This window comes from Nicotiana tabacum, chromosome 13, assembly GCF_000715075.1.
Source record: "Nicotiana tabacum cultivar K326 chromosome 13, ASM71507v2, whole genome shotgun sequence".
In the NCBI taxonomy this organism is placed as follows: domain Eukaryota; kingdom Viridiplantae; phylum Streptophyta; class Magnoliopsida; order Solanales; family Solanaceae; genus Nicotiana; species Nicotiana tabacum.
The window spans coordinates 107,149,648-107,173,013 of record NC_134092.1 but is presented as its reverse complement, the minus strand read 5'-3'; positions in this window follow the sequence as shown (position 1 = coordinate 107,173,013).

The following is a 23,366-nucleotide window of genomic DNA, read 5'->3' as shown; positions in this document are numbered from 1 at the left end:
ACATCATTCTGAACTTCTTTTGGAATCAAGTGAGCCATACAAACTATGCGTAGGATACAAAATATAACAATATTTACAAACAAGGGTAAGGAAAGTGGCACCTATTGTTCGTGATGGATATGCGTCTCACCAGACCATCCATAGCCCTCTCTTACTATGCACCAATACGCTTCACAAACCGTCTATAGGATCTATCCAATCTATGAACCTATGCGTTTCAGAGACCGTCCATAGGGTTCACTTATACTACACACCTATGCATTTAATAGAATGTCCATAAGGTTCACCTATGCGTTACATAGACCGTCTATAGGGTTCTCCTATACCATACACCTATGCATTTCATAGACCATCCATAGGGTTCACCTATACTATACACCGGTGTTTCATAAACCGTCCATAGGGTTCACCTAAACCATACACCTATGTGTTTGATAGACCATCCATAGGCTTCACCTATGCTATACACCTATGTGTTTCATAGACCGTCCATAAGGTTCACCTATACCATACACCTATGCGTTTGATAGACCGTCCGTAGGGTTCACCTATACTATACACCTATGCGTTTAATAGACCGTCCATAGGGTTCACCTATACTATACACATATGTGTTTCATAGACCGTCCATAGGATCATAACCCATAATTATGCACATGACCATGTATAAGCACAAAGCGACATGATTAACATTACATATAAGGTCTTAAGTTCCCGGATCATTGGAATACTACATGTTTATGCTCATCATGGAGAAACACACTTATTACATTAACATATGTATGGTGAATCAATAAGTAGATTTCAATGGCGCATTGACCCAATTTCTTTTCTTAAGGTTCATCATCATTTATCATAGGGCACGTCTCTCTCATCTTGTTATGTACTCTCTTGTCATTTTAAGGTCATTAGCTAAGTTTATGATTCTTGGGGACTTAACATCAAAATCATTTACATTTATTGTTTTAGAAGAATACAAACTATGATTGAAACAATGGGAACATACAATGCCTCATAATCTTCATTTTGGCAAGCGGTCACATTTCATGTTCATACTATTACTTCCTTTAACTTGCCATGGGTTACCATAGAACATTAAGAACACTTAGGACATTTAGGAACACCATAGCTTTTATCCATGAGACGTAAGATATTATAACACATTGGAAACATTTACAAGGAAACTATACCCATTTCATTTGAAATATTAATTGGAATCATAGACATTCGTTAAATCAACCTCATTCATAGTATCTTTTTAGGAGTGAATATGGATAGAAATTGAAACAAGACTTGAGCATATCGGCATATAATAAATCATGTCTTCAAGACAATCTAACATGATAAGAATTGGTACTTCGAGCAACCATACTCGGAGTTCACAATGAGAACATGGAATCCGATTCTATGGAGGGAGTTTAACCAACATACCTCGCTTGAGCTTTACTTTGATTACTACAACATCCTGAAACTTCTAGCTACTTCAATCTATAGAAACATGATCAAATTGGACAATCATTAAGAAGGGGTTCATAGCATTCAGCTCACTTAGGCATTTTATCAAACATCTAATAGGCCTTAAGAAATAATACTTGGAACTAGTTCATCCAACTACCACCATTTACCAATAATTTATCCTACTATCATCCTTAAGAAATTTATAACTTCCAACGTTATGGTGGATTGAGTTACTTCTAGTGTGGAAATGACAAGATTCACACCATGACAATGGGGATTGCGTACATTGAAAATGGGAGGAGTTGAGGGTCATGAGAGAGTGGAGAGGAGCTCCAAGAATCGGCTAAGAGGAGTGGGGGAAGGGAGCTACCGAAATGCCCTTTATAAAGGCTTCAGGCCTAGCTTGTCCATCCTCGTGCGTCGCGCGGACATGCACGAGCTCTCATTCAAGTTCGTGTGCAGGGAAAATACTTTGCTGTTTTACCGAAATAGCTGGGGGTCATGGCTTGTTCAAACCCGCGCGGCGCACGAGTTCAGACGAGCCCCCCAGTTGCATCCATTTCTATACTTCTAGCTTTTCAACAAACCCTCCTTCGATACCTTGCTATGATATAGATCCCAACTCACTTCCAAACCTTCCTTTAAGTATGAAAACATGATTACATGAGGCTACCCTCATCCATGGACATCTAAGGTACACAAACAAAAGTAGAGATCTTGAGGCACGAATTAAGGCGTTAAACCCTTAGTAAAACATTCCTTGTTTTGCTTGCCTTATGATAGTAAATTAATCATAGCTTCTTGTACAAATATCTAAATGACAAATGGTTTGATGAGTTTGAAATGTGACTTGAAGGGCTATGCTTTAGGGACAAAATTCTTGGACAATATCTTTATATTATGAGATTATATCCGTTCAAGTTCAAGTGTTGTGCGAATTATGACATATTTTCCAGTTGATACTTACAACTCATTCCAAACAACTTCTCCCAACTCATAAGACTCCTTAATATGTTCTAGAACACCTTCCATAGATGTTTTTTATGTCAAAATTATGTGGTTATATCCCATAGGTCTCCGTTCGTACTCATAACCATTAACCCTAATTATTGTCGGTGAACTATAAAGTCTTAAATCCTTAAATATATTCTACGGGGCTTTACATCCTCCCGTGCTTAGGATCATTCGTCCTCCAATGAGGGTTAGAGTCCGTCATAGATGCCTAACACGACTTAACTCTTTATTCACACATATCAAGCCACCAAATTTTGGCTAACTCCCAAAATGTTTGGCAGAGTTTCCCCTATAATTGGGCATATCCACATGTAAGAGAATCCAAGAAATTAATCCTATCAACATTTAGATAACCCAACATTGCACCAAAGACATGAAAACAACCCTAACCACAACATTATAGGCATTATATTACCTAAATGGAGCATTTGCATAAACTGTACAAGTTTGAACATAACACATACAAAGTAAACTCCTAACATTCTTTTAAAACACAACAATTCTGTGTTGATCTTGAACATAATTAAAAGCAACTTGGGTTTCCTTATATGTGAAAGCTTATACACATACGCCTATAGAGAGACTAAGGGAATACATCTTCACCCACACCTTTCTCTTATATATATAACCCCTATTTACTAAAATCACGTTATAACCTTGGGTTAACACTTGTAGCCTACCCCTCCCAATTTCTATTTCCATATCACCTTGTCATTCCCATATGAGTTAAACTTACCATGGTTGGAGGTTCAAACATGTAAAGAAGTATCATCCCATGGTCCAACATACAGGGGATGATACTTTATGATCATACTCATTCAAACACATCATAGAACAAGGTGGAAGGGGTTGAGGGACTCACCATTGCCGAACAAGGATTAGATGGTGCAATGAACTCATCATTCTTTCATTCATAACTTTTCGTCTCCCGAGAGAGAGAGACATGGCACAACCATTACCCTCCAGATCATACTCCACCCTACGTCAGTTGGACATACCCATATCTCCTTGGAGATGGTTACCCTCTTAAACATGTTATCCTATATATTGTGCTTTCAATACCATGGACATACCTATTATACCCACATGATTAATTTCATTATGCATTCTACCGCCCCTTTGGTGAGTTACTTGTTCTTGACCCATCAAAGCAAAACCTCGATTGACCTCTACTATATCCTAAATATCGTCTTCCTTGCATAAAAAATATGTAGTCAATATCATGCTCAAAACATTTCTACCTCTTCTTTTACCTTGACCCATGAGAAATTTGAGTAACTTCATTAACATGCACCACACTAGTCATTGGGTACTTATCCTATCTCAACTAATCCTTCTTAAAATATGTGGCACAACATTCACACTTGGTTCTTAACTTCTCTATCCCAGGGTGGTCTTTAAAATATGTTACCATTTTAGAGTTTGAAAATCAATCTTTATGGGGCCTCATACATAAGTATTTATGTGCCATCCCTCTCTCCATATTTGAAATCCATGCCTGAATCTCTGTAAAATCCCAATCATTTATGAAAATCGAGCTTTATTGTTACATCCATATATAATCCTAAATAACCCATTCAGGAAATCTCAAATTCTCGAGGCCGACTCTATGACCTTACTTGCCTTTGTCTTATCCTTGACTTATCCTTCCTCCATTATGAGGACAATTGGGTACCTCACATATTATGCCTTCTATGTGCGTCATTCCTTTAATCCTTGGGCCTTTCTCCATTTGTAGCATGACGAGCAAATATTCCTTGATATTGACAAGGAACTCCTAGACGAACTCGGAACCTTAATGCACGATCTAGAGTATAAGAAAAGAAATATTTCTTGAATGTCGTTGTAGCCTCCCTATTATAAATGTGGCCGGAAACACACCGATAAGAGGGACTTTCACGACCCGAAATTTCCCACTGATGGGACCGTGATGGAGCCTAATATTTCACTTGCTAGGCAAGCCAACGTTAGAGAATTATTAACCAATTCCTTATTTACATTAGGTAATTAACAATAATTAACTAAGATGAAATATAATAAGTGCAGAATATCATAAAACTGTATTAACTACTACCACCCGGATCTGGAGTCACAAATTCACGAGCATTCTAGAATTTACAACAAGAAATAGTCTGAAAGAAATACAACTGTCAGAATGAAAGAAACCGTAAAACAGAAAAGATAGATGGGGACGTCAAGGTCTGTGATCGCCGACAGATCTACCTTGAGTCTTCGGATAGCGGACCAATAGCAAAATCTCGATCAACCCGAATCGGTATCAAAATCTTCACAGAAAGTGCAGTATCAGTACAACCGACCCCATGTACTGATAAGTGTCGAGCCTAACCTCGACAAAGTAGTAACGAGGCTAAGGCAAGGCACCTACAAATCAACCTGTACAATTAACCAATGTATATACAAATAACAGAAATGAAGAACTAAACAGGAAATGTCAGGAGGGGAACACACTGAGGGGAATACAAGATGAAGAACTACAATAGAAAGATCACCGGAGCAGTCAATATACCATGAATCATTAGGAATAGTGAATACAGTAAAGAAAAATACACGGCATCACCCTTCGTGATTTTACTCAATCTCACCATAAAAATTAATAGAAACGGCACTGCATCACCCTTCGTGCATTAACTCTCACATCATGGCACGACATTACCCTTCGTGCATTAACACTCACAATATGGCACGACATCACCCTTAGTGCATTAACACTCACAATATGGAACGACATCACCCTTCAAGAATTAGCACTCACAATATAGCACGACACCACCCTTCGTGCATTAACACTCTCCCTTGCCATAATGCAATGCATAAATAACAACGGGGAGATAGAATAAAAAGTACAAACCTTGCTTCAAAAGTTGGTTCCATATCATCAATCTCAACTTTGAAATAAAAACTCAATAATTACCAGAAAATCCGTAAACATGATAATGACGATCAATTTAACAACACTAGTATAACACATAGCAATTAGGCATAAGAATGTGAAAATATAAGAAAACAGGAGAAACATGGAAAAACAGGTAAATTGGCGGCGCATAAGTACTTGTCACCACACATATACTCCGCTCACATGAATTTCACTTAGCAAATAATCTAAGGTTCCTAATTCGCTCAAGTCAGGGTTAGACACAACACTTACCTTGCTCCGAAAGCCACTTAATTCTCAATCACAACATTTCCTTTGGAATTCACCTCCAAACCACTCGTATCTATTCAAAAATGACTCAATAATATCAAATTTTGCTAAAGGAATCAATTACTTGCAAAAATTTAGATTTCCTAAATTTTCCTCCAAAAAGTCAAAAATTGACCTCAGGCCCGCTTGGTCAAAACCCGAGGTTCGGACCAAAATCCATTTACACATTCACCCACGAACCCGAATATACAATTGGTTTCGGAATCCGACCTCAAATTGAGGTTTAAATCCCCAAATTTCCGAAATCCCTAGTTTCTACCGAAAACCCATAATTCTACCATGAAAACCTTAGATTTTAGGTTGAAATCTTGTAAAATGTAGTAAAAGATTGAAAGAAACCAGTTTGGAATCATTTACCTATGATTTGGGGATGAGATGGTCTTTGGAAAATTGCCTCTTGTGTTTTAGGTCTTAAAAATTTAGGAAATGAATGAAAATTCCCGTCCAAAAGTCATTTTGTTCAGCTGCAGACGTCACGTTTGCGACCTGAGCTTCGCAAATGCGAAGCTCACAATTGCGATAGAGTTTGCGACCTGAGCTTCGCAAATGCGATGCTCACAATTGCAAATGGGCTATCGCAATTGCGAAGCCTTCACAATCCTGATGCCCTTCGCAAATGCGAGAAAAGTGTCGCAATTGCGATTATTGACCTCGCAAATGCGGACAAAAGATTGCATTTGCGATCCATACCCCTCCCAGACTCCCTTCGCAAATGCGAAGAAAAGTTCGTAATTGCGAACACAGGCTAGCCTAGCTTCTCTTCGCATTTGCTATGAGAAGTTCGCAAATGCGACCTCAACAGTGATTACAAATGCCAACCCTGACCTCACATTTGCGAGGTTGAGGCCTAGAACTACGAATTTAGTACCAAATCAAATAAAATTCTCAAGAACACTTTAAAATTCTATTTTCTTAACTGGACGTCCGAATCACGTCAAATCAACTCTGTTTCTCACCAAATTTCACAGGGAGGTCTTAAATATCATAATGAACCTATACCGGGCTCCGGAACCAAAATAAGGTCCCGAAACTAAAAATGCCAAATATCAATCAATTCTTAAAAATAATTAATTTCCAGACTTTTAATTTTCATCAAAAATGCATAACTCAAGCTAGGGACCTCCGAATTCAATTACGGGCATACGCCTAGGTCCCATAATTTGATGCAGACCTACAGTGACCGTCAAAGCACAGATCCGGGCCCGTTTACCAAAAATATTGACCGAATTCAACTAAAATAAACTTTTAAGGAATTTTTTTTATTTTCATCAATTTTCAACATAAAAGCTTTCAGGAAACCTGCCGGATAGCGCACGCAATCGAGGAGGGTAAAAATGAGATTTTAAGACTTAAGAGCGCAGATTCGAGTTCTAAAACATAAGATGACCTTTTGGGTCATCCCATTCTTCACCTCTAAAACAACCGTTCGTCCTCAAACGGACATAGAAAAGTACCTGGGCTGGTGAAAAGGTGGGGTTATCTACTCCGCATATCGGATTCGGACTCCAAAGTAGCTTCCTCAATAGGCTGACCTCTCCACTGCACTCGAACTGCAGGGTAACTCTTTGATCTCAACTGGCGAACTTTCCAGGATAGAATTTCCATCGGCTCCTCCTCGTAAGTCATATCCTTGTCCAACTTGACAGAGCTGAAATTTGACACATGGGACGGATTGTCGTGATACTTTCGAAGCATGGACACATGGAATACCAGATGAACAGTTGCTAAACTAGGTGGCAACACAAGCCTGTAAGCCACCTCTCCCACTCTCTCCAGAATCTCAAAAGGTCTGATATACCTAGGGCTCAACTTGCCCTTCTTTCCGAACATCATTACACCCTTCATGGGTGATACCCATAGTAACACTCTCTCTCCGACAATGAATGCAACATCACGAACTTTACGGTCGGCATAACTCTTTTGCCTAGACTGAGCTGTGCGAAGTCAATCCTGAATAATCTTGACCTTATCCAAGGCATCCTGTACCAAATCTGTACCCAATAACCGAGCTTCCCATAGCTCAAACCACCCAACTGGCAACCTACACCGTTTACCATATAATGCCTCATAGGGGGCCATCTGAATGCTCGAGTGGTAGCTGTTATTGTAGGCAAACTCCGCTAACGGCAAAAACTGATCCCAAGAACCTCCAAAGTCTATTACACAAGAGCGGAGCATATCTTTCAATATCTGAATAGTGCACTCTGACTGTCCGTCTGTCTATGGTTGAAATGTTATACTCAACTCCACCCGCGTGCCTAACTCACGTTGTACTCCCCACCAAAAATGTGAGGTAAACTGCATACCTCGATCAGAAATGAAAGACACGGGCACACCGTGAAGGCGGACAATCTCGCGAATGTAAATTGCAGCTAACCTCTCTGAAGAATAGGTAACTACCACTGGAATGAAATGTGCTGACTTGGTCAACCTGTCCACAATGACCCAAACTGCGTCAAATTTTCTATGAGTCCGTAGGAGCCCAACAACAAAATCCATAGTGATACGCTCCCACTTCCACTCAGGAATTTCTAACTTCTAAAGCAAACTACCAGGTCTCTGATGCTCGTACTTAACTTGCTGACAATTCAGACACCGAGCTACATACGCAACTATATCCTTTTTCATTCTCCTCCATCAATAATTTTGCCGCAAATCATGATACATTTTGCCTGTACCTGGATGAATAGAATACCTGGAACTGTGTGCTTCTTCAAGAATTAATTCACGAAGCCCATCCACATTAGGCATACAAATACGATCATGCATTCGCAGAGCCCCATCTTCCCCCACATCAACTTATTTGGCATCACCGTGTCGCACCGTGTCCTTAAGGACAAGTAAATGAGGATCATCACACTACCTCTCTCTGATGCGCTCATATAAAGAAGACCGAACGATTGTGCAAGCTAGAACCTGACTAGGTTTTGAAACATCTAATCGCACGAACTGATTAGAAAAAATCTGAACATCTGCAGCTAATGGCCTCTCACCAACCGGAATATACGCAAGACTGCCCATACTCACAGCCTTTCTACTCAAAGCATCGGCCACCACATTAGTCTTTCCGGGTGATAAAAATGGTGATATCATAGTCTTTCAACAACTCCAACCATCTTTTACGCCTCAAATTAAGATCCTTTTGTTTGAACAGATACTGAAGGCTACGATGATCAGTAAATACCTCATACAAGACACCGTAGAAGTAATGCCTCCAAATCTTCAGCCCACGAACAATGGCTGCCAATTCTAAGTCATGAACAGGATAATTATTCTCGTGAACTTTCAACTGCTTCGACTCATATGCAATTACCTTGCCATCTTGCATTAATACTGCACCAAGAACAATACAAGATATGTCACAATATACTGTATAAGGTCTTGAATCTGTGGGTAACACCAATACCGGTGTTGTGGTCAAAGCTATCTTGAGCTTCTGAAAGCTCACTTCACACTCGTCTGAACACCTGGACGGGGCACCCTTCTAGGTCAATGGGCTTGCTATAGATGAAAACCCTTCCACGAACTGACGATAATAACCTGCTAAACCCAAGAAACTTCGGACCTCTGTAACTAAAGTAGGTCTAGGCCAATTCTGAACAACCTCTATCTTCTTAGTATCCACCTGAATACCCTCTGCAGATACAACGTGACCAAAGAAAGCAACTGAACTCAACTAAAACTCGCATTTTGAGAACTTAGCATATAACTGGCTGTCTTTCAGAGTCTGATGAACGATCTAAAGGTGCTTCTCATGCTCCTCTCGACTGTTGGATTAAATCAAGATATCATCAATAAATACAACCACAAAGGAATCCAAGTAGGGTTTGAACACACGGTTTATCAAATCCATGAATGCTGCTAGGGCATTTGTCAGCCCAAATGACATCACTAGGAACTCATAATACCCATACTGAGTCTGAAAAGCTGTTTTAGGGGATATCAGATGCCCTAATCTTCAATTGATGGTAACCGGACCTCAAATCAATCTTCAAAAATACCTTGGCACCCTGAAGCTGATCAAATAAGTCATCAATTCTTGGCAACGAATATTTATTTTTGATAGTGTCCTTGTTCAACTACCGATAATCTATACACATCCGCATATTGCCATTTTTCTTCCTAACAAAGAATACTGGTGTACCCCAGGGCGAGACACTGGGTCTAATGAATCCCTAATCAAAAAAGTCTTGTAACTGCTCGTTCAATTCTTTCAACTCTGGTGGGGCCATACGGTATGGTGGAATAGAAATGGGCTGAGTGCCCGGAGCCAAATCAATACAGAAGTCAATATCTCTGTCGGGTGGCATCCCCGACAAATCTGCAGGAAATACTTTTGGAAATTCACTAACAATTGCTACTGAGTCCATGGAAGGGGCATTCCGCACTGGGATCGTGAATATAAGCCAAATAGGCTAGACACCCTTTATCTACCATACGCTGAGCTTTCATATAAAAAATAACCCTGCTAGCAGAATGGCCAAGATTCCCTCTCCACCCTAATCGAGGCAACCCCTGTAAGGCTAAGGTCATTGTCTTGGCGTGACAATATAATTTAGCATGATAAAGTGACAGTCAATCCATACCGAGTATGACATCAAAATCAACCATGTCAAGAAGTAGAAGATCTACACGAGTCTCAAGACTCCCAATGGTGACCACACACGAATGATAAATACGATCTACAACAATAGCATCTCCCACTGGTGTGGACACATGCACAGGAGCCCTCAAAGAATCACGGGGCACAACCAAATAGGAAGCAAAATAGGATGACACATAAAAGTAAGTAGATCCCGGATCAAATAGAACTGAAGCATCTCTACTGCAAACTGAAACAGTACCTGTGATAATAGCGTCAGATGACTCAGCCTCAAGCCTGGCTGGGAAAGCATAACACCGGGACTGGGCCCCACCACCCTGAACTTCGTCCCCGGGACGGCCTCTAGTTGGCTGGTCTCCACCTCTAACGACCTGACCTCCACCTCTAACTGTCTGGCCCCTACCTCTGGCTGCCTGACCCATGCCCCTGGCTGGTTGAGTAGGTGGTTCAGCAACTGGTGCCGTAATCATGGCACGAGAACTCTGATGATATGAGCTGCCCGTTGCCCAAGGGCAAAATCTAGCAATGTGTCTCGGATTACCACAAGTATAACATAACCTCGGTTACGGTGACTGATGACCCTGAAACTGACCTTGTCGACCCGGATAACCACCCTGATAACTCTGGAGTGGAGGTGCACTAATAGGAACTGGTGATGCACTGTAGGCTAGCTTGTCGGAATAATACATCTTAGGGCCACGACCACCTGAGGCACCGTGGGATACCTGAAGCGCTGAATGAAATGGCCTGGGAGGATGGCTTCTACCAAACGTACTCCTGCCTCTAGATGAGGCATCGCTGAACTCAACAGAATGATGAGGTCTCTTGTCAGACCCCTGACCCGTCTGGCGACATTAGCAGCCGCCTAAAAAGAAATCTCACTCCCAGTCTCCTTAGCCATCTGCAATCTGATAGGCTGAGCAAGTCCATCAATAAACCTCCTCACCCTCTCTCTCTCGTTGGGAAGCAGAAGAATGGCATGAGGAGCCAAATACACAAAACGGGTCTCATACTGAGTAACAGCCATACTACCTTACTGGAGACGCTCAAACTAACGGCGATGCTCCTCTCTTAATGTGATAGGCAGAAACTTCTCTATGAAGAGCTGAGAAAATCGGTCCCAAGTAAGAGTAGGCGACCCAGATGGTCTGGTCAACAAGTAATCTCTCCACTATTTCATGGCGGAACCAGCCATCTGAAATGCAGCAAAATCGACCCCATTGGTCTCTACTATACCCATGTTTCGTAGAACCTCATAGCAGATGTCGAGATATTCCTGGGGATCCTCTGAAGGAGCACCACTGAAGTGAACAGGAAAGAGCTTGGTAAACCTGTCCAATCTCCATAAAGCCTCAGAAGACATAGCTGGCCCATCTCTGACCTGTGCCATAATAACCGGCTGAACTAATCCGACTAGCTAAGTTGCTGGAGCCTGATATTGGGGAGCTATCTGCTCCGGAACGGCAGTAGTAGGAGTCTGGGCTCCTCCTCCAGCTTGAGAGACTGCTGGTTCCATGGGAAATGCACCAGTATGGGCCACACTCTCCATAAAGCCTACTAAATAGACCAAAGCGTCATGAAGTAATCGGGTAGCAATGAACCCTCCGGAACCTGAGTTGGTCCGGCATGAACAATTTGGTCTAGAACCTCCTCGTCAAGCTTTATCTAAGGCTCCACTGCTGGGGCTGCTGCTCGGGCCCTAGGCTGAGCCCTGCCCCTACCTCTGCCTCTGGCACGGCCTAGGCCTCGACCTCTACCCCACGTAGGAGCTGCCACTGGAGGCTCCGGCTGCTTCTCAGCTGATGAAGCGATACGTGTTCTTGCCATCTGCGAGAAAATAAGAGTAGAATAGTTAAATCAGTATTGAGAAAGAAAAATCGCACAACAGAGAATAAAAGAAGTGAAACTTGAACCTAAACTTCATAGCCTCTGGAAGATAAGCATAGACGTCTCCGTACCGATCCTCCAGACTCTACTAAGCTTGCTCGTGAATTGTGAGACATAGGCAACCTAGTGCTCTGATACCAACTTGTCATGACTAGAAATTTCCCACCGACGGGACAGTGATGGCGCCTAACATTTCACTTGCTAGGCAAGCCAACGTTACAGAATCATTAACCAATTCCTTATTTCCATTCGGTAATTAACAATAATTAACTAAGATGAAATATAACAAGTGTGGAATATCATAAAACTGTATTAACTACTACCACCCGGATCTGGAGTCACAAATTCACGAGCATTCTAGAATTTACAACAAGAAATAGTCTGAAAGAAATACAACTGTCTGAATGAAAGAAACCGTAGAACATAAAGATAGATGGGGACGTCAAGGTCTGTGAAGGCCGACAGATCTACCTTGAGTCTTCGGACAGCGGACCAATAGCAAAATCTCGATCAACCCGAACCGGTATCAAGATCTGTATAGAAAGCGTAGAGTGCAGTATCAGTACAACCGACCCCATGTACTGGTAAGTGTCGAGCCTAACCTCGACAAAGTAGTGACGAGGCTAAGGCAGGTCACCTATAAATCAACCTGTACAATTCAACAATGTATATACAAATAATAGAAATGAAGAACTAAACAGGAAATGTCGGGAGGGGAGCATACTAAGGGGAATAAAAGATGAAGAACTACAACTGAATGATCACCGAAGCAGTCAATATACCATGAATCATCAGGAATAGTGAATACAGTAAAGAAAAATACACGGCATCACCCTTCGTGCTTTTACTCTCAATCTCACCATAAAAATCAATAGAAACGACACGACATCACCCTTCGTGCATTAACTCTCACATCATGGCATGACATTACCTTCATGCATTAACACTCACAATATGGCACGGCATCACCCTTTGTGCATTCACACTCACAATATGGCACGGCATCTCCCTTCGAGAATTAGCACTCACAATATGGCACGGCACCACCCTTCGTGCATTAACACTCTCCCTTGCTTCAACATTTGGTTCCATATCATGAATCTCAACTTTGAAATAAAAGCTCAATAATCACCAGAAAATCCGTAAACATAATAATGACGATCAATTTAACAACACTAGTATAACACATAGCAATTAGGCATAGGAATGAGACAATATAAGAAAGTAGGTGAAACATGGAAAAATAGGTAAATTGGCAGCGCATAAGTACTTGTCACCTCACATATACGCTGCTCACATGAATTTCACTTAGCAAATAATATAAGTTTCCTAATTCCCTCAAGTCAGGTTAGACACAACATTTACCTTGCTCCTAAGGCCACTTAATTCTCAATAACAAAATTTTCTTTGGAATTCACCTCCAAAACACTCGTATCTATTCAAAAATGACTCAATAATATCAAATATTGCTAAAGGAATTAATTATATTGCATAAATTTAGATTTCCTAAATTTACCTCTAAAAAGTCGAAAATCGACCCCGGACCCGCTAGGTCAAAACATGAGGTTCAGACCAAAATCCATTTACCCATTCACCCCCGAGCCCGAATATATAATTGGTTTTGGAGTCCGACCTCAAATTGAGGTCTAAATCCCCAAATTTCCAAAATCCCTTGTTTCTACGCAAAACCCCTAATTCTACCAAGACAACCTTAGATTTTAGGTTGAAATGTTGTAAAACGTAGTGAAAGATTGAAAGAAACTAGTTTGGAATCAATTACCTAAGATTTAGGGAAGAGATGGTCTTTGGAAAAATGCCTCTTGTGTTTTAGGTCTTGAAAATTTGGGAAATGAATGAAAATTCCCATCCAGAGGTCATTTTGTTCAGCTGCAGATGTCGCAATTGCGAACACAGGCTGGCCCAGCTTCTCTTCGCATTTGCGATGAGAAGTTTGCAAATGCGACCTCAACAGTGATCGCAAATGCCAACCCTGACTTCGCATTTGCAAGGTTTGAGGCCTGCAACACAGCTAAAGCACACCAGCTATTTTTCTAAGTCCAAATCATTCCATAGCCTATCCAAAACTCACCCGAGTCCTCGGGGCTCCAAACCAAACATGCATGCAAGTCTAAAAATATCATACGAACTTGCTCGCGCGATTAAATCACCAAAACAACATCTAGAACTATGAACTTAGTACCAAATCAAATGAAATTCTCAAGAACACTTTAAAATTTCTATTTTCTCAACTGGACGTCCGAATCACATCAAATCAACTCCGTTTCTCACCAGATTTCACAGACAAGTCTTAAATATCATAATGCACCTGTACCGGGATCCGAAACCAAAATACGGACCCGATACTAACAATGCCAAATATCAATCAATTCTTAAAAAAATGTTAATTTCCAGACTTTTAATTTTTATCAAAAATGCATAACTCAAGCTAGGGACCTCCGAATACAATTTCGGGCATACGCCTAGGTCCCATAATTCAATATGGACCTACAGAGACGTCAAAGCACGGATCCGGGCCAGTTTACCAAAAGTGTTGACCAAAGTCAACTAAAATCAACTTTAAGGCAAAAATTCTTATGTTCATCAATTTTAAACATAAAAGCTTTCCGCAAACTTGCCCGGACTGCGCACGCAAATCGAGGACGATAAAAATGAGATTTTAAGGCTTAAGAGCGCGGATTCGAGATTTAAAATATAAGATGACCTTTTGGGTCATCATAGGGACTCTACATACACAACTCCATGACACCTTAGGACTCTTAAACCTTGGGCTCCGATACCAAGCTTGTCATGCACCAACCTTGGGCAGCATGACCGACGCTCAACTGAATTAACCCAGTCGCGCCAGCCTATGTTACACCAACCTCTCATCATTACTCATGCATGAATTACCATAACATAATTAGATCTTGACTTTTAAATTAAATACATTTGGATCAATGGCCTAAAATACTTCTCTTGATAGATACATAGCTTTAAAAATATTTGTGATTAATGTGAACATAAATACATGACAAAACTCAAAACTTAAGTACATGACCCACCGTGTACATAGAGCTTTTATGAAAATAGATACCTAAGTACATAAAACGAACTAGACTCAAATACCCACTAGAACTATAGCAGGCTCACCATAAACTGAGTAGTGAGGAAGATCCCTATTAAAAATATCTGCATTATCCAATAGAAGTACACATGCATCCATTAAAAGATGCAGCGCCCCCGACAAAAGGGACGTGAGTACATGTGGAATAGTACTGGTATTTAAGGCATACAAAACAACATATAAGAATACGGTAACTCAAATAAGAGGCAAATGAAGTATATCAAGAAAATACGAAATGAACCATAGAATCACATATCAAGTCTTATTATACATATATCATTCTCAACTTCTTTTGGAAACAAGTGAGCCATACGAACTATGCGTGGGATACAAAATATAATGTAAATGTAACATGTACAAACAAAGCTAATGAAAGTGGCACCTATTGTTTGTGCTGGCTATGTATCTCACCGGATCGTCCATAGCCCTTTCTTACTATGCATCAATGCGCTTCACAGACCGTCCATAAGATCTATCCATATTATGCACCTATGCATTTCATAGACCGTCCATAGGGTTCACCTATACTATACACCTATGTGTTTCATAGACCTTCCATAGAGTTCACCTATACTATATACATATGCGTTTCATAGACTGTCCATAGGGTTCACCTATACCATACACATATGTGTTTCATAGACCATCCATAGGGTTCACATATACTATACACCTATACAGTCCATAGTGTTCACCCATAGGATTCATTTATATTATACACCTATGCATTTCATAGACCGTCTATAGGATTCATTCATAGTATACACCTATGTGTTTCATAGACCGTCCATATGGTTCACCTATACCATACATCTATGTGTTTAAAAGACCATCCATATGGTTCACATATACTATACATCTATGCGTTTCATAGACTATCCATAGGGTTCACCCATACTATATACCTATGTGTTTCATTGACCGTCCATAGGATCATAACTCATCATTATGCAGATGACCATATATAAGCTCAAAACGACATGATTAACATTACATATAAGGTCGTAAGTTCCCGGGTCATTGGAATACTTCATGTTCATGCTTATCATGGAGAAACATAACTTATTACATTAACAAATGTATGGTCAATCAATAAGTAAATTTCAATGGCGCATGGACCCAATTTCTTTTCTTAAGGTTCATCATCATTTAGCATAGGACATCTCTCTCTCATCTTGTTATGTACTCTCTTGTCATCTTAAGGTCATTAGCTATGTTCATGATACTTGGGGACTTAACATCAAAGTTGATTGCATTTATTGTTTTAGAATTATACATACTATAATTGAAACCATGGGAACGTACAATGCCTCATAATCCTCATTTTGGCAAGCGGTCACATTTCATGTTCATACTATCACTTCCTTTTACTTGCCATGGGTGACCAAAGAACATTAATAACACTTAGGACAACTAGGAATACCATGGCTTCTATACATGAGACGTAATACCTTATAACATATTTGAAACATTTACAAGGAAGCTATACCCATTTCATTTGAAATATAAATTGGAATAATAGACATTTATTAAATCAACCTCACTTGAAGTATCGTTGTATGAGTGAATAGGTGTCACGACCCAAAATCTCATCTGTCGTGATGGCGCCTATCTCAATATTAGGCAAGTCGACAATCTCAATAAACTCACATATCTTTTATGTTTAAAAACAAAGTGATTAAATTCAGCCGAAGAAAATTTACAAATAAATATATAAACACTCCCAAACCCCGGTGTCACTAAGTACATGAGCATCTAAATTAATTACAAGTCTAGAAATACGGTCCATAATAGTCTGAGACTAAATGCAGCAAATAAGAATGTAAGGAATGAGAGGCAAGGTCTGCGACACACGATAGCTACATCTGAATCTTTGAAAATTCAACCGTGTGAAAGAATCAACATCCGCTATATCCGAGAACACCTAGATCTGCACGCGAAGTGCAGAGTGTACTATGAGTACAACCAACTCAGCAAGTAACAATAATAAATAAGGAACTGAAGATAGTGACAAGCTACACATTTATAGTTCACTTTCAGTAATTCCAACAAAGAATAGACATGCTTCCAAATCCAGCAGTTTAAGTCAAATCAGTTTTATACGGTTCAAGTTCATGTACCCGGATATAAAATCTTTCAGAAAATTTCACAACAATGACAGCTAGCAACTAAGTGCAACAACAAATGAAAAGCAATTACATCCTCTTAGGAAAACAATCACTCACTGGGCTCGCAACCCTCAGCACTCACACTCAATGGGTACCCGCGCTCACTATGGGTGTACAGACTCCGGATGGGCTCTTAAAGCCCAAGCGCTATAATCCGCACGGACAACTCATGTGCTGCACGGAAAACTCACGTGCTATAATATCCATACCTCACCAACATGCCCTTGGCCTCACTCAGTAATCAACCTCTCTAGTCTCTCGAGCTCTCGGAAAATAGAAAGATCAGCCCAAAAAAAGATAACATATTGTATCAACAAAAATCAAGAAAGACTGAGGTATGATACACAGGTAAAACCATGACTGGGTACAAGAAAGCAATTAGCAAATAATTCAACAAATACGCGACCTCTGCGGGTCCCAATAGTACTATCACATAGCCTAAGCATGATTTACAGTCAAATTTCTTTAACACATAGAGAGCATATAGCTAACAACAAGTTATTCAACTTTCACGGGACGGACCAAGTCATAATCCTCTCGATGCACGCCTACACTCCCATCACCTAGCATGTGCGTCACCTCCAAAATAATCACATGACACAAAAATCCGGAGTTTCGTACCCTCAAGACTGGATTTAATACTATTACTTACTTCAAACCGTGAAATTCTTATTCAGCTAAGACTTTGCCTCGTGAATTGGCCTCCAAACACCTCGAATCTAGCCACAAATAATTCTATTCAGTCAATAAAATTTATTGGAATTAATTTCATAAGAAAATACTAATTTTCAATAAAAATCCGAATTTTAGCTCAAAAATCGCATGTGGGGCCCACGTCTCGAAATCCGGCAAAACTCACAAAATCCAACTACCCATTCAATTATGAGTCCAACCATACCAGTTTCACTCAAATCCGACTCCGAATCAACACCGAAATATCAAAAATTCATTTTTATGAGATTTTTAAAATTTTCTCAAATTTCAATCTCAAAACACTAATTAAATGGTGAAAACAAATGATGGATTCGGATAATCTAACCATAATTGAGTTAAGAACACTTACCCCTATGTTTTCTATGAAAATCTCCCGAAAATTGTGTCTCCCCAAGCTCCAATTTGACAAAAATGGAAAAAGGGACGAAGTCCCCTACTTAATAACTTACAGTTCTGTCCAGGCCCTCAGCCCTCGATCCTCGGCCTCGACCATTGGCCTCGATCCTAGCCCTCGATCATGGCCTCGATCCTCGGCCTTCGATCCTCGTCCTTCTGTCCTCAGTCGTCGGATTTCCAGCAGAATAGAAATTGCAGCAGCTGTTTAAGTCTAACTTTTGATCCGTTAATTATATGAAACCTCCAGGACACAAACCATATATGAATTTCAATCATAAAACACACTACGGAGCTGCAAGCACGCTCAAAATACTGAAAAGAGGTCAACTTGACCTTATATTGACCATGGTCAAACTCCCAAATTTTTTAACCTTACTAGTCTCTTAACCAATGATCCAAAAAAATACACCCAAGCCCCTCGGGACCCGTCAAATCATACCAACAAGTCCTATCAAACAACGCTAAAACCATGAATCATAGCCCAATTCAAGCTTAAGGAACTTAAGAATTTCCAACTTCTACATTCGTTGTCGAAACCTATCATATCAATTCTGATTGACCTCAAATTTTGCACATAAGTCATAAATGACATAACAGAGCTCTGAAAATTTTTAGAACTGGATTCCTACCCCAATATCAAAAAGTCAACCCCCGGTCAAATTTTTCAAAAATTCAACTTTCGCTATTTCAAGCCTAATTCCACTACGGACCTCCAAATAATTTTTTGGACACGCTACTAAGTCCAAAATCACCATACAGAGCTATTGGAATCATCAAAACTCTATTCCGGGGTCGTTTACACTTAAGTCAACATCAGGTCAACTATTTCAACTTAAGCTTCCAACATGAAATTTATTCTTCCAAGCTAACTCTTAAATACCTTAAAACCAAAACCGATAATACCTCGTAGAAAGTTATTCATGACTTCAAATAGTTTAAAGGAGCATAAATTCTCAAAACGGCCGGTCGTGTCTGACAACATAACACAACTGAAAATCATTAATTTAACCTTAGCCCAAAACTTGGAGCCCGATTTCTAACATCCAGAATTCTTTCCAAGATCTATATCTCACACACCGTATAAGTCTGAACAAGTTGTATCAAGCCATAGACATAACCCCAGATATTATCACATTATGTACTACACAACTCACATGCTCGCAGCACCATTCCCGATCACAATCACAGTAATTACACCAAACCAACCAAGTACAAGTATTACACCTCATATCAAGCCAAACCTCATTCCAAAACCTTCGTACACTGCTGATAATAAAAGAAACATGCAGAAATCTCATGACCCCTTATCAGAGCAAAACGTTATGGAGCTTTCTCACCCCAACCATAACCATAATCATTTTCTAAGCTGACTTTCAATATTATCCTCCCGAATATATCGTAATCAAACCTGATAGTACCCATTCTAGGTCCAATGACCTTATATTATTAAACACAACTATCCCACAGACACGCCACATCAATATAACTCAAGCCACAACTGTGCAATCCGTGTACCCAAATATGGGAGATGTCTCAAGGAAGAGAACCGTATTGCAAGTTCAACAAGTACCACCACAACCGCAATGTTAGAACCAACTCCTCAAATTTCGAGAAGGGGATAACCGTAGGCGCATATGCATAATTGTAGAGAAAGGAAATTAATAAATCAGATAAATTATCATAGAAATAAAATTTCCACACATGGCACGGACAAATCACGTGCCAATAATATAAATCGCCTGGCATGGTCACATGCCTTCAGTCCCAGCATATCATACATGAGATATTAAACAAATACACATGTATATGATAATGAAGTAAGATTTGCATGCTCCTGTACTGGTATAAATAACATGCCATAGCGTAAGCATGTGCAAAGTTTGTTATCACACTTCAAATCGGCAAGTTAACGCAGAAATAGTAACTACCCCGTTTATCCAGGGGAATTAGCCTCTTTGTAACCTCAAATGTAGCCCAGATAGTTCTCAGCAAGTTACGAACACTAGAAACGTTATAACTTTACGCTTAACAATCAACTCTAGGCATATCATAGCATAAGAATTCTTTCGAGTATAAATACTTGCCCTGATGCCCGCACATTGGCTCAAACCTCACATATATGCACATTTATAGTGCATAGCTATCACAAATAATTAACGCCACTAGTGCCTCCACTGAGTTGAAATAAAATACTCACCTCAACCCGAAACAATATACTTCTGAGAACTCCCAGTCTCTAAATTCATCAAACACATGAATCATCGTAACTAATCCCAACTCCAGCACTAGAATGACTAACACATCTTCCATTCACGATCTTTCCATAAGGAATACTTTCATAATTCTTCTGTGCCACACACCACATCTATCATGCCATCATGTGACAAGCACGAAAATCTCATTATCAACTTTGGGTAACCAGCAAATTACATGCCCGGTCATTTAGTAACCTTCATCTTGCTTCCTTCCAAGAGGAATTCATAATACACAACACGTTCCTTACACCGGTAGAATATATCTAGTTCAACCCATGGTAGAAACCATTAAGAAAACTTTGAAATTTATTTGCACATAACCAAGCTATTAGAATTGAATCCTTCTAACTAGACCATGCCATGCAGGTCACCAAACTCAAGAATATTGCCACCAAAATTTCTGTAAGGTTTCACAACATCATAATTACCCCATAAATACCACAACCGTAACGCTAACTCTGAAAATACCTTATGTTAATTTAAAATTGTTCTTCATTCCTTTCTTATACTGAAATATAGAATCTATAGTCATACAAAATTACCGCAAGTCCCAACACCTTCAAATGCAAATCTTAGATTTTATCCATACACAAGTCCGGAACCATTCTCAATTGCTATATATAATTCTCAAACCCACTAGAATTTTCTCGGGAGTCACCCACTTTGCTCAAATCTAAATTGCACCGCCCAAATGGGCCAAAAGGCACAAGCCCTATTAGCGCAACAACCCCCAAAGAAGGAACCATGCCTTAACACCACCAATCAAATTCATACTTCGTGCGCACTACGTTCTTCAAAATAATAATTTATTCATCCCTTGATTTTCGTATTTCTATAATGTGCCATATAACCCGTATTCAGGAATTTCCTTACTCGATGCATCCTCAATCTCCATCTATCAAAGTCATAACTGATCCACAAGTATGTCTCCGACCATGAAATCAAATTGTCAATAGCGGACTCCCCCACTTAGCTTTAAGCTACAATTATATAAACTTAGAACCCACAAGGATTTCTCATTCTCAATTACCATGATCTCGCACTGTTAACCCGCCAGACTTCTCAAAGTATTTTGTTAAGCTTTTATAATGACCCAACCGGTCGTTTCGAGAGTTTTAACCCCATTTTGCCCCATTTCTATTTTTTTGTATTATTCAGCTATATTATGTTATATCGGGTTAGTTGGTTCGAGTCCGGAAGGAACTCGGAGTGAAATGAGACACTTAGTCTCATAATTGAAAACAATTGAGTTAGAAAAGTGGACTGGATATGGACCTATATGTAAATCACCTCGGATTTGAATTTTTATGATTCTAATAGCTCTGTATGGTGATTTTAGGCTTAGGAGCGTGTCCGGAATATTATTTGGGAGCCGTAGAGGAATTAGGCTTGAATTGAGGTGTAATTCATGGTTTTAGTGTTGTTTGAGGTGATTTGAGGATGCGACTAAGTTCGTATGATATTTTAGGACTTGTTGGTATATTTGGTTAAGGTCCTGAGGGGCTTGGGACGATTTCGGATGGTTAATGAGAAGTTTGGAAGTTGGAAATTTCATAAGACTAAAGTTTCAAGTGAGTTCGCATAAGACCTAAATTCCATTGAGAATAACTCCCATTATACTAAGTGTTATATGGTTTATTACCTATAAAATGAAATATCTTTGATTTTAGTTTCTAACGCTTCAAACCGTTTATCATTTGGACATTCCTACAAGAAGTTATGACCAAATTACTAAAGGCTGGCGGAGAAGCCTGCGGATGCGAAGCATCCGAGGCCGCGTCCGAAAGAGAGGCTGGCAGTGAAGTGCTGCCATAGCGTCCAGGTCCGCATACCTTCAAAGAGGAGTGAAGTGGGGATGCGAAGCATCCAGGGCCGCATCCGAAACCCAGAAATATGGGCCTATAAATACAAGGTCGGGTAAAGAGGGCATTTTGTGTATTTGGGGGTTAGGGTTCTTGAAGTGAAGGGGCGAATTTGAGCTCAAGTCAAGTCCAATCAACCAAGGTAAGTTGTTAATGATGTTTTGGGTTGATTATCACTCAATATACATGAGTTCTAACATCATTTTTACATCCAAATACAAGATTTCATCATCAAATCCTCAAGAACACAAAAATCACCAAAGTTGTGATTTTTCAAGATTGATCTACTAGAGGTAATTCCAATGCTTCAAAATCGTTTATTATGAGTAGCTAGAAGTATTTGAAGCATTTGTTACAAGTTTTAATGGTTGAAAGATTGGATTATAAAACTCTAGTTCATGGCATGAATAGTACTTTTGAGAAAATAAGAGAGAAGGTGAATGGTAATCTTGGCGATGAAATTTATGAATACAATGAACCTGTGGGATTTGTTACTAATATTGGTCCCAATGGATGTTGATATTGTAGATTGAAGTTGCTTAGTATAGTAGATCGTTGTATTATCATTAAGGGGTGAATTTCAGTTTCGGATCGTTGGCATTGAATTGAGGAGACAAGAGGGCATTCAGAGGTGGATACGCACGGAGTGGAAATTTCCTGAG